Source organism: Ambystoma mexicanum, chromosome 8 (assembly GCF_040938575.1).
Source record: "Ambystoma mexicanum isolate Mex_15411 chromosome 8, UKY_AmexF1_1, whole genome shotgun sequence".
In the NCBI taxonomy this organism is placed as follows: domain Eukaryota; kingdom Metazoa; phylum Chordata; class Amphibia; order Caudata; family Ambystomatidae; genus Ambystoma; species Ambystoma mexicanum.
In genome coordinates, this window is record NC_090929.1 from 722,523,145 (window position 1) to 722,536,840 (window position 13,696).

Here is a 13,696-nt window from a genome sequence, read left to right on the forward strand (position 1 = left end):
CGGGATCCGTTGCACCCGGCAAGTCTGACCTGCCGGGCAGGACGGCACCCGCCTGCAGAGTCGTAGTGTGCCGGTCTAGAAATAATGGTACCGCACAGTTGTTTCCGGACCGGCACACTTGGAATGAGCTCCAATGTCTGATTCACCTTACACTATGTACAATCAAAGGCACTTTCCAGGCATGCAACGTCCATCTAGAACTTAACAATCCTAAACCAAGAAAATGTAAAACGAGCTCCAGCAATCCTAAATGTCTCAAAGAAGCACATCTAGTGGTCGAGGGAACAAGATATGTCAATAACGAATGGCAAGAAACAACACATGCAGGCAGGGCCGAACGACTCCTGGGGCTGTTTGAGAAAACTGCAATACTCGTGGAGCAGACCTGTGAGCAAACATGGACAGAACATATCACAAAGCTAACTTATATCGCGGCCCTCGAGAAACCAGTGAAGGTGCACCCACAGAAATCATACAAACTTTGTTTTTTCAGCGAAGGGACAGTGACTGTTGCGTCAAACAAACAATGCAATCGAACTGTCATAGTGCCCGACCTCAAGAAAGGCACTGCTGCATTGATGGACTACTACTGGATCTGCGTCCAGCAAGCATACTTGTACCTCCCACCTTCTTGGAGGGGCTACTGTTCGCTAGCAATCCTGCATTCCGCCCTGCTGATCATGCCAGAGTAGCACCTGAAGGGGGACTCCCATTCAAAGCTCCCACTGTGCCCCCTACCCAAGAAGCTCGACGCGCAGAGCCACAATCAAACTTTCACATGTTCCCAGGAAAAGAGCCAGCCGACCAACCACGCAGAAGAAAAAGAGCATCGAATTACATTTCCAACGACTCATCTGTGCTGCTCGCACAAATACCTTAAGAATGTAAGCTTTACAATTCAGCAGAGACATTTTTTGCGTCTCTAGTGCCCAGCATCCAAACACGGGCCAACGCAAAATGACTCCAGGTAGTTCAATGGGAGTTAATCCATACTGAACAGGGGTTCAACGTCATCAGGGTGGAACCAAGGGCCCTAAGACTTATGACGATGCAAAAAGGGTACGTGTTAAACCCCCTGACAGGTATAGAGGGCGATGTTTGCATAAAGATCGGGAGTTCATGTTGCACATTTGTATCTTCTGAAGATGCTGAAAACGGGACATAGTCGCATGTCATCGCTGCTGTACATGAGGTAGGGGTGAAAATGAAGAAAGAAGCTGGGGTCAAGGAAGAGGACTGCTCACCCTGATCTTCAGTTGGGTCCCATCCTGGTTTGGAACATTGGTTAAAATGCTGGTCCTCATCATCGTGGTTATCCTGGTGGTCTGTGCCAATTGGGTCTCCGGTGTTGTGCGAAAGCTGTGCCTAATAGTGCAATGATGATGGTGACTATTGGGAATAATAAGATACCTTGTGATACAAAAGAAGTAGAAATCCAAACTGAGCAAACTAACTGTCCTGTTTACCACATGGTCCCCCTCCCTATTGGCGATGTAGTTGATAACTTGTACCACGCAACCATTGTACCTCACCCGGATCCTGAAAACTATAAGGAAGTGTGGGTGGATTTGGCGGGCGATGGGGGATGTTTATACATGACCTGCACACCTGAACAGTATGCGCAGCATGGAGAGAGTTTGAGGCATGTGTGTAGGGCATGGATGCCTATAAAGGGAACGTTAGCGTGGGACAAAGCAGAACAGGATGCAAATGAGCAGAAATATGCTGGGGGGGAGATTTGTTACTGTAGCAGTAACAAAAGGTGGGAATGTTGGGATGGAAATGAACCTATCCCACCCCCTAGGTGCTTCCAGGTAAAGTGAACACCATTTGAAGTGATATACTGTATAAGGGGGGAGTAATCCACACTATCAGGCAACATGTAGAGGCACCGTAGCACTTAGAGGTAGATACGCGGCACTAGAAAACTCATAGACCATGACTCCATTTTGTATTAGGCCCAGAAGGGATAAACTGCCGGCTTGTGCTGTTCACATTCTTCACTCACAAGGCCTAATTTCTGTAAAACATACTGACTTTGCAAGAGCCCCGTTACCACGGAAGTCCACTTCCCCCTCGTTTCTCTAGTGTTGCAAATATTTAGTATCTTCCAATGGAATGCGCCTGCAAGAGCATAAGACAACACCAGGCTCTGTGCTGTGTCCATTCATCTCCACTAAACTGCCATTAGGCCTCTAACTCCCACCCAACCAGGCCACAGCCAGCCCCACACCAGTGACCCAACCCTCACACCTTTGCATTCCCTAATAAGCAAGTGACCCCCAGGTCCTAACATAAATGAAGTGTCCACAGAGGATCTAAGCATACCCGGCTGTATTTCTTTCCAGAAAACATATCCCTTGTAACACAAGGTACAGGGAGGGATACATTAAACATCAAGACCCAGGGTGGAGACCTTGGGTGCGGGAACTGCGGTATCAATGGAGCCCTGAATGTGTGGGTCAGGTTGACTGTATTTTATCCTCCCTTCCCCGGCACCATTTCCTGTGCCCCCCAGGTGCCTGCCACAATGAATTAATAACCAGGCTTAGCATGTTTAGTTTAGGCAGAAACAATGTATTAATGTGTGCCCAGACCTTCACCGCAAGGATGAGCCCAGCTGACTCACGTGGATCCAGACGACGAAAAAGAGCTAACCAATTACCGCATGTCACCCCCTATGGAGCAGGCCCATGTGTAGGATACCTCCAATCAGTGGTACCCAATTGTACTGTATAGTAGGACGCGTGTGGGGTCTTTAAGCCCCTGATTGGAACTGTACGGGTCAGAGCGCTCTCAAGCAGCAGAGTCATCTGCTGATATTTGTATTCTGTACAATTAAACCTTGTTCATTGCAACACCTATTTCCCTAGTGGGTTTTCTTTATTCTCGAGTGTGCGTAAAAAGGGACTTGCCTTTATTTTCACCAGTTCAAAGCCTAAGTTATAGGGCCGAGATACCCCTGTCCCAAAATCCCAGCATTCCGGTGTACCAGCCAGCTCCAGACCACCGACCATAAAATTGTTAGATCGCCAATCTATCCGGAAGATCACAGCAGAAAGGCAGGTTCACTGCACCCTGCCTCAATGTGATTTGTGCTGTGAGGTGATAGGGGGAAAAAGTAACAAACCTAAAACCAGGGTGGGAGGATTTGGGAAGGCGCTGATGTTTCTGGGATCAGGCTGGGGTTTGTAGGTTATCGTGATCTTGAAAGTATCCTATGCGCCCAGTTCTGCAGTACCAGATGCACATTAGGCCACAGATAGGGAATGCAATGATTTGTGTTAGTAATTGGCAATTAGGAGCTTTCGCGCCTGATGACATACGAAGAAGAACCCCACGTGGAAGAAGATGAACAGGGGAGGCTGGGACCAATAGCCTGGCATCCCTTATGGACCAGGCGATATATGTATATGGTAAATCAACTAGCTACTGGAAATTGTAACCTATGTGATGCACATCATCTGTGACGACATGTCGATTCATAGCCCTGATGTCTGCTGTGAATTCTTCAGTGTGCTCCATGTTAGCAGAGTTGTTTGCTGGCCTGTATTTTTCTTGTATATGATTAAACCTTGTTCTCCTTGCAAAAGGCGTCTTGGGTGCTTTTTCCCTAGCAGGTTGTGTGTGCGTTGGAGGTCTGACAGACACTTCCTCTTTTATACACCTGAAACCCTTTAACAGTGAGAGTCCTTACTTCTCACTGCCTGACCATAGTTAGTGGGTCATGCCTGACCCTCACAACAGTCCTCCGGCCTCCTCCTCGTCTCACTAACAGAGTGGTAAAATAACATGTTAATGTGCACTGATCCTAGTCACCTCTTCCTCATCCCAGTACTATGATGTCTGAATGGGTAACATAATGGGAGATGGTTTACAAGAGCCTATAAAGGCAGGGTGAGGGTGAAGATGGTTCTCATCAGAAAAGGGGGGAGACCATGTCTCGCCTGTTAATATCCTCTTCCGATCCCAAAGGCCACTCCACCCAGGTGATCCCCCCTCGCATCTCCACCCCAGAGTCAGGATCCAGAAGGGATGGCCTTTGCCTGGCTACTTGAGAATAGGATCCAAGGGGAGTAGGTGTGAGGATACCCTCAGGTTTCTCACAGTACTGATCGATAGTTGCAGCAATATCTGCACGGATTACCATATCTTGGAGTAAGGGTTCATAAAGCTTCCATGTGCGGACAGACATCGGCCGCTGTCTATCAACCCTCAATCACACCAAAATCATAGAGTGGTCCAAAAACAGCATTCGGCTGATTTCGGGATCCGAGACATGAGGAAACACAGAAGACAAAAGCAGGAGAAGGTCAATGCAAGAGAAGCCCTTGTGTACATGTGAATAAAAAGAAAATTCCCTATCTTGCCCATGGAGGAGCCTTCAGAGATCCACCAAATCTAGTTCTTGCAATATCCTCAACAAGGCCAAGCTGTTCCTATACTCTACTGCGCAAGGGGGGAAGTGTCTTATCCAGCATGGGATCTGGAATCAGAGTAAGATCCCCACTGATTAACAGTTCCCCCTCATCGAAAGAGGGACGCAAGTGTGGGAAGCAGGGAATGCAAGAACTCCTGCTGATTCTGATTGGTGAGGCACAGAGAACCCATAGTCATGAGGTGGCCGAGTAGGGCACCCTTCAGGAGAAGGAACCGACCATGAGAATCTCACATTTTTTAAATTGTTCAGCCATGCTTAGCCAAACCAGTCAGAGAAGGAAATAAAATGCAAATCCACCCCAGGACGAGCTAACATAAAGTAATTGAGTACGAAACATTCTATCCCCTTGCTTTGAAACCTAGTATCATAAGTTGTCCATGACACAGCACCAAAAAAGCAAACAAGCAAAACCCTATCCCAATCATAACAACCCTCCCCAAATCATAACCCACAACCAGAAAAGCCCAAAGCTCCTCCAACACCAGCTGGGCTTCGGGATAGCCTTGGTCCCGTCACTCCCGAATCAAAAGGGAATCCAATGGCAAGCACAGCACAACAGCACTGAGACACAAGAGGCAACAGATCCCAGGGGCCCAGAAAGGCCTCATCACAGAGATCCTTCAGCAAGGGATGACTATCAATAGGGTCCAAATGTTCCAGCAGTCACAATTAATCATCAGGGAACCGGCGACCCAAGAGCCAGAGAGTGCTCTCTGAAGCTGACGACCTTGGAGCAAGCAGTCGATTTACGCGGCCTTGAACCCTGTTGTTCCTCCACCTGGGATGCTTGAGAGGGCAAAGCTGGACGAGAGGGCAGCTACATAACTGCCTTGGCTTCCTGCATCGTGGAAATCGTCTTACATTTTCCTTCGAGGGTGCAGAGAGCAGCACAAAGGAAACCCCAATGATATCTCAGACCCTTGTTGAGTAGACATACAGTGAAATTCCGAAAGCCACTCTTCTTGGCCAGGGTGGATGGGCCAGAACCTGCAGGAGCAACAACATTGACTTGAGAAAACCAGGACCGGAGCGGCTCTGGAAGCGGACATTAGTTCTTCGTTGATGCGATAGTGGTGCACCCTAGGCAGTACGTCGGGAACCCAACTATTAGGGAGTTGGGTACTAGAGTATACCCAGTGGTTTCGACTGAGTGCCAAATCGCGGTCGCCAGTCCAATGTACAAAAGATTGAAATAGGTTGAGAATGTAGGGCTTCAAGTCAGTGTGCAGAATATGTGTTGAGACCCCCCTCATGTGGGTATTATTACTCCTGGGCCTGTTCTCCAAATCCTTCTGTTTTGACTGCAGTGAGGCATTGTGGGACTCAGGCTCCTTCCCTCTGTTGGTCAACTGGGAGAGTTCATAGACCTACACACAGGCCCCGTCCTACAGAGACTTAGTGGCAGCCACCTTCTTGTCAACTCATGATTAATTCTTGTCAACATCAGATACTTTCTGAATCTTCTCCCCAAATGCTTCCTGAATCTTCCTATTAGCATCCATTTTGATATCCGCCAGCCATGACTGATGATCAGCCCTGGTTACCGCTTCCGCATGCACAAGGGCGATGATAGGAAGGCCTGGTTTCCTGCTCTTGACCTGGCACTGGCTGTGCATCAGGACAAGGACATTGTGCCGCACCCCGCACCTCCTGCCGGATTTTGATGTTTTCATAGACATCCTTTCAAACAGAGGAAGGTACCCCAGCCAGGCTGCATAGAAAAGAGGAAATTAAGTAGGGCTCCATATCGATCACAGGAGAGAGGAACGGCCACGCTCAGGGCACTGCTGAGGGGCCCAGCCGGGCAGAAGAATGGCAGCAAGGAGGCCCCAACTCATACTCATCTGCCCCACGATGGGCGAGCCAGACCCCGGGGCACAGGTATCAGTTGTGATGAATCAGCAATGATTCCTACCAAGGGCCTGACCTGGGACCCTTCTCATGTGTCCAGGAAAGGACCAACGCTTCCTGATCCTGCCCCTTTGGGTGGTGTCCTGCAGGAGGATTCCCATGGGAGGCAAAACAGGACAAAAATACTGGGAAAATCCCTTGTTTAACTTTCCCCACAATCCCACACATCTAATTACTTATTGCCAAGTAAATGAAATAAGAAACCCCAATTTTATGTTAGGAACTCCAAGAAAAATAATTCCCAAAGTGCTGGGATGAGGAAAGGGCTCAAGAGCAATGTTGTCGACTAGTCAGCTTGTTAAGCTTAATGACCCACACCTGAGGGAAGCAGAGAGGCTTAAAAAGCCCCCGCAAATGCAGGTAATTAGATAGAGCCGTGGCTGGAGTAATCGCTGCAGGAGCAGCAGTAGAAGGAGAGCACAGTGTTGGCAATCCAAGCAGAAGTTTGTGGAAAGAAGGGATGCCAGGTATTTGGCCATGCAGATTCCAACTGCGTGTCCTGAGAGGGTCCTGTTCCCCCTAAATCTGAAGTGCAGAGGTGCACAGCGACAAGCGTGAAGGAAGACAGCTTTTCCCCATGTGAACCTGATTGCAGAGATTGCGCAGCAAGAAGCGTGCCAGAGATTGTGGCTTAAAGTTGGTGTACAGCAGAGGGTCCTAGGAGCCGCAGGAGCTCTGTAACTGTGTGGAAGCCATCGTCACCGCAGATGGGGGTGTCTCCAAACAAAGCCAGTAGCAGTTCAAGCCCTGTATCACGTGAACGGAGCAAGACAGAAACTGGTGCATTTTACAGAGCATTCTGATTTCTTGAGCGAACAAAGGCAGACAACTGTATCTAAACAGAATCACTCGAGTTTGAGTATAAGCTGTGTAAACCCGACAATTGTTTGTCAGACATTGGGAAGTTACAAAAATAGCACTCGCGTATGAGTGAACTTTTTGAATAGCACTCACGCTAGAGTAAAACACTCAGAACCAGATTAATTGAATGTTAAAACTTCTGAAAACAGATGAAAGTCTGGTCGTGTGTGCTGAAGAATGATTCTGAGGTAAAGGTTAGCTGAAGAGTCAATTGTGAAGTAGTTGAAGATAATGTCGCAGTGAAATTAAGTGACTGAACATTGATTATTGTGAGTCAGGGGGAACACGCATTTCTTAAGCCAAGAGTGAAACAAGCATTGCCTAAGCCAAGAATAAAAAAAAGCATTGCCTAAGCTAAAAGTGAAATAAGCATTTCCAACAGTCAACAGGGACACCAGTATCACCAAAGCGAAGGATTGTACGAGCATTGTCCTCAGCCAAAAGAGAATAACAGCAGACATACATTTGAACTGCTTTGGTGAACAGAACCGAAAAGGCAAATGCAAGATTGTAAACAGGTGAAGCTAGCTGATTGTAATTGTTCCCTAAAAAGTTGGTATAACTCATATTGCCAAAGCCACAAGGAAGAAAGGTAGAATTATACCCTTAAAGGGTGTTTTGGTTGTTGATGTGGCAGAAAGACACGAGTTGCAAAGACACTGCCTTTTCACACAGTGAATGTTCAAAATAAGAGTGCCTTGATTACTTGGAAGTGCAGGGGGACACTAAAGTGAATCTTGTCTCTTCTGAAAAGTTGTTCAAAGTCACACAGTTACAAACTGTTGAAACTGTGGTAACACCTTTGTTAGTCAGTAGATTTAAAACTTCAGAATCACCGTTGAAGGTGGAGCACATATCAGGCAGGCGAGTAGACCCACACAGTGAACCCTTGCAGAAGTTAACCTGGCATGAGTGTTATTCAGGTATGAGCACAGGTGCTGTGAAGTCATCCTGACAAAAATATAAACTGTGATTTAAGATAATATGAAAGAGAATTAAGACGTACTAACAAGAAGCTGTATTACTTTATTTAAACTTGCCAGAAGTTGTGTTTCTTTGACTCTGACAAGGAGTTGTGTTTCTTCTTTGACATTCATAAGTTGTGCAAAGCATCTCGGCTCAGAACAACATTGATGCTAGTTGAGGAAATGAAAATCATTATTTAAGGAAGAAGAGACATCTTTCTGTGGTTGAACATTGGTTAACAGAGCCTTCTTTTGACAAAGTAAGGGAGCCAATAACTGAGTTGGAGCTGTGTTGCAAACCTGGATTTCCTTGTTTTGATTTGTTGGACATTGGAAATGAATCTTACTTGAAATCTGAGTAAGGGAAGTTGATCCAGGTCATAAACTGAGACTGTGAATATATTAGACATACAATTGTTGATATTGTTGTGAATTACCAGATATCTTTTTTGTATTTTATGTTTAAGTGTGAGGGCCATATGTCCTTTGTCAGAGTGTTTTCTTTAGTTTTTGATAGGCAGGGAAATCCCCATCAGGGTAGGGATAGTGAGATGTTTGTTGAAATGTATAATTTAATAAAATGGCACATTTTGAGAAATCATCCAACAGGTCCACCTCACCTTTCTGACCCATCATATATGGTGTCAGGAGTGGTATTGGAATCAATTGATACAAATTGGGGAACCCCCAGTTTGAGAAACTTAACAAAAGAGCCCCTACCCCTACTATAGCTACTGAACAATCAATTGGTTTTGATATCTATAGCAGTAAGGGACAATTGATTCAACCAGGGGAAAGAGCTTTGATCTCCACAGATTTGATTCTTATTCCCCCTAAGGGTACCTATCTCTGCCTTGCCTCTAAGTCAGGCCTACCCAGGTGTTTAGGTCTGGCCGTATTGGCAGGGGTGATTGATCCGAACTATAGAGGAGATGTTAAAGTGTTGATGCAAAATATTGGAAAGAAAGCATACCAGATTAAAGCTGGTGAAAGGCTAGCACAAGGTATATTGGAATGTGCTATGTTCCCTAAACCAGTAGAGGTTAAGAATTGTGGACAAACTGGAGGTGGAACTCAGGGTTTTGGAGAGGCTGATCCTGATCCAAAAGTCCCAATGCATATAGAAAGAGAAGAAGGTATTATTCCTGATTTAGCTTTTACACAGCCTAATGATCCTTTACTGGCAGAACCCTTTAAATTGGGTAAGAAGTGAGGAAGAAGGAAGGAGGAAAATGGTCAATTTTTCTCAACAAAAGAATGGGTTATTGTATAGAGGGGATGTAGATCCATTGGGCAAACCAAGAACACAAATTGTAATTCCTAGGAGTCACAAAGATATTGTAACGGAAATGGCCTGTGCTCATTTGACTGGCTGACATTTAGGAATAGCAAAAACGCAAGTTCAAATTGTGAACAGTTTCTATTGGCCAGGTATTTATGCTGATGTTAAGAAATTCATAAACACATGTGACTTATGGCAGAAGATCAATACTAAAATGCTACCTGCCGCTCCTTTACAACCCTTGCCTATTATTGATGTTCCTTTTTTCCCGAATTGGGATGGACATAGTAGGATCATTAGAAACATCGAAATTGGGTAATAAGTACACCCATGTCATTCTAGATTATGCCACCAGGTACCCTGAAGACTTTCCCTTAAGGAATAATACTTCCCAGCATATTTTGAAACATTTACTTCCATTTTCTTCCTGAATTGGGTTCCCAAAAGATATTTTGACTGATCAAGGGTCTACTTTTAGTCTCATGGCTGCGGTCAAATATATTTTACAGATTAAAACTCTAAGAACCTCTATTTATCATCCACAGACTAATGGATTGGTTGAAAGGTTCAACCAAACTTTGAAACATATCCTGAAGAAATTGTTTGAGGCAGATGGAAAGAATTGGGATATTATGATGCGTTGGGCCCTGTTTGCCATTTGTAAAACTCCTCAGTCATCTACTGGAATATCTCCCTTTGAGTTATTGTATGGATGAGAACCCTGCTATGTGTTGAACAAGTTACATGAAACCTGGGATGAAAGGGAAAGGGCCACTATTCCATTGTCCCAAACGGCCCAAAGATTGAAAGAGCAAATGACAGCAGTAAGAAATGTAGTCCACCTTAATATGGCTAAAGCTCAGGAACATCAGAAAGAATGTTAAGATAAAAAGGCGTTGATGAGATCCTTTTGCATAGGTCAGAGGGTATTGGTATTTCTTCCCTTATCTGACCATTTATTTATTATTTATTGGTTATTTATTATGCACGTATATACCAAGGTGTTTCAAGGTGCAACAAGACAATGGGGGTAGGGGGCAGGGATGAAGAAAACAAAAACGGTCCTACTAGGCCTTGTGTCACTTGGACCATGCAAGTGCAGTAACATGAAGTGCGGGGAAGAGGGGAGAAGTGCCAGTCAGGGCAGAAGGGGCCCATGCGTTATGCGAGTGTCAAGGCCAGGTAGACACCTGCCAGGGGAATGCAGAGAAGGCAGGGGAGGAAGGTTCATGTGCTGCGTGCGAGGGACGGGGCTGAAAGGGCTCAACAGGGTACAGTCCCAGCCATGCTAGTGCAGGAGGAGGGAGGCCGAAAGGGCAAGTGCAGGTTACAGGGTGGGGCCAGGGGAGATTAAATGCGGAGGTAGACTGGTTGAGGAGAGCCTGGAGCATTGTAAGAATCTGAAGGAACCAGGCAGATAGTCAAGAGGCAGAGGGGCAAATTAGCAGGGGAGGGGGAGAGGGAAGGAGTAACAGTAAAGGATGGTCTTGGGAAGCTTCCAGAAGTTAAGGACATGTGGCTCAAGTCTGAGAGGGGCAGTGAGGCCATACCAGATGGAGGCACCTGCAGAGGAGAGAGTTCTACCCCACACCCTCTGCCTGGAAAAGTGTCTGATCTGCAGAGAGTTGGAGCTAGAAGACCGAAGTGCTCTACCAGGGAGGTATTTAGGGAGAGACAGTTGGATGTAGCGGGGTTGCAGAAAACTTGTGGATGATGCAGAGGATCTTGAACTTGATCCTCACAGCAACCGGGAGCCAGTGGAGAGAATTTAGGGCTGGAGAGATGCCGTCCCTGGGTTTAAGGCAAAGGATAAGTCTTGCAGTCCTATTCTGGATTAGTTGCATGGGGATAAGGGAGGAGTTAGGCAAATTGGGGAAGAGGATGTTGCAGTAGTCCAGCCTGGAGAGGACCAGAGCTCTGGAGACATTGAGTTTCTGGTGGAAGGTGAGGAAAGGGAGCTTGCCTCTGAGGAGGTGCAGCTGAAAGTAGGCCATCTTGGCAAGGTCTGTGATGTGAGGAGAGAGGTGAGAGAGGTGTCGAAGATGACACCAAGGTTTTTTGCCTCCGAGGAGGGTGAGGGGAGGGGGCCCATGGAGGGCTGCCAGAGAGTAGGAGGGAAGGAGGGAGCTGGGGTCCGAATGAGAAGGATCTCAGTCTTATTGGCATTAAGGCAGAGATCATTAGCAGTCCACCGTGCCTGAACAGCAGACATACACTCAGGAATGAGAGAGGAAGAGGAGGAAGCAGTGGAGGGCAGCATGTCATTTGAATAACACTGGAAGTTAGAAGAGAAGGCAGAGCTTAAATGGGCTAAAGGGGCAAGGTAGATGTTGAATAGCCAAGGCTAGAGGATAGAGCCTTGAGGCACACCACAGGTAGAGAGTGAGATGGAAGAGAGAAAAGGGCCAAGTTGCACCTGGGAAGATTGGTCAGAGAAGAAGGAGGTCAACCAGTTCACAGCTAGGTCAGTGATGCCAAGGGTATTACAGAACCAATTTATAAGGCTGGCATGGTTGACCATATCAAAGTTGGAATCAATATTAGAGAGCAAGTCTACACAGGTGTTCAGCAGTGCAGTTTCCTCCAAAGCCAGAGGCTGCTCTAAAGCTGCTCTGAAGCCAGACTTGTGGTCGTGGAGACAACCAACAGATTCAGTGGGGTGAATAAACTGGGAGATGGCCAGCCTCTCCAAGAGCTTGCCCAGGAAGGGGGTAATGGAGATAGGGTGGTAGTTAGCCAGACTGGAGGGGTCAGCAGAAGGCTTTTTGAGGAGAGGGTGCACAAGGGAGTGTTTGAGGAGTAGTGAGAATGGTCCAGTGGCAAAGGTGTGATTGCAGTAATCATCCAAGGCTGGAGCAAGACAGGCAATGTTGCCCTTGATAGTTCTGGAGGAGCAAGGGAGCACCTATTTGGATGAGACTTTCATAGAGCGGACTTGTCTAGAGAACTCAACAGGTGATGTGGGAGAGAAAGAGGACAGAAGAAGGGAGGGGGAGAAGGTGGCCAAGGGAGGCATGAGAGAGCGGATGAGGGAGAAGGAAGGGAGTGGTGTAGAGGAGAGTGAGGACAGTACATAGGAGAAATGGAGAGTGCAGTAGGATTGGCGAGTTCCTTGCAGATTTTGAAAAGTTCAGCCGTGTTGTTGGTGGCCCCAGAAATGCAGGCTTGGATATAGGCCCTCTTCTTTGAGCGGATGGATAGTCTGTATTGCCTTTGAAGCTGATGACAGGCCACTCTGTCAGAGGAGGTGCTCGAACCTTGCCTCTTCTGCTCGGCAGCTCGGCACATGCATTTCAGAGACGCCTGGTCAGAGTCATACCAGGCGTTCCGCTTGGCAGAGAGGACAGGAGGCTCCATCCTCCTGACAAAGTTCAACATAAATCCAGGCCAACTTGACCCTCCTTCTGGTTTGCATCACCAGCTTACTTGTAGTGCTTCTTCTGGATATATTTCACAATGTCTTTGGCTTTCTCACTTCAGGTTTCCATGGTCTAGGCGCAATTGTCAGACCACACGGTCCACCAATCACAGGTCGCGCAACCAGGAACTCCTAGCTCTTTAGCCCACACAGGTTGTTCTGTTTTACCCCTGTGTACAGATTGCCCTTCACTTGGCTTCTATTTGTTGGCCTCTTGGCTTTATATATAGGTTGAAACTTTCCTGGGTTCTCTCTGTCAGTCTCTTGACTTTGCCATTATGTTTTACACACCTCTGTGCCAGTCTTTGGCCTTTTAGCATTGTACTCATTCATATCGTTCACTGTATTGCCGTGGTCTGGTTCATGCCCCATCTTTCTGTGACACTCTTAAACACTTGTGCTCTTTTATGAAGGTTGTGTTTAATTGGTCACTTTCCCTTTTATCTTTCATCCGTTATACGGTTTGCCTATATTCAATATGCATAACTTGTTCTTGTTTCACGTTTTCATAGAGTTTGGTATTCATTATATACATTGCAGCTTTGTTTCATGTTTTAATTCCGTTTTGTGTTCAATAAACATTGTACGGCAGTTCATTATATGTGTGCAGCCTTGCCGAGGTGCCCCCTCTTTTGCTCAGCAGCTATGCACCTGCGTTTCAGAGATGCCAGGTCAGAGTCATACCAGATATTGCGCTTGGAGGAGAGGACAGGAGGCTCCATCCTCAACACAAAGTTCAACATAAATCCAGGCCAACTTGACCCTCCTTGTGGTTTGCATCACCAGCTTACTTGTAGTGCTTCTTCTGGATATATTTC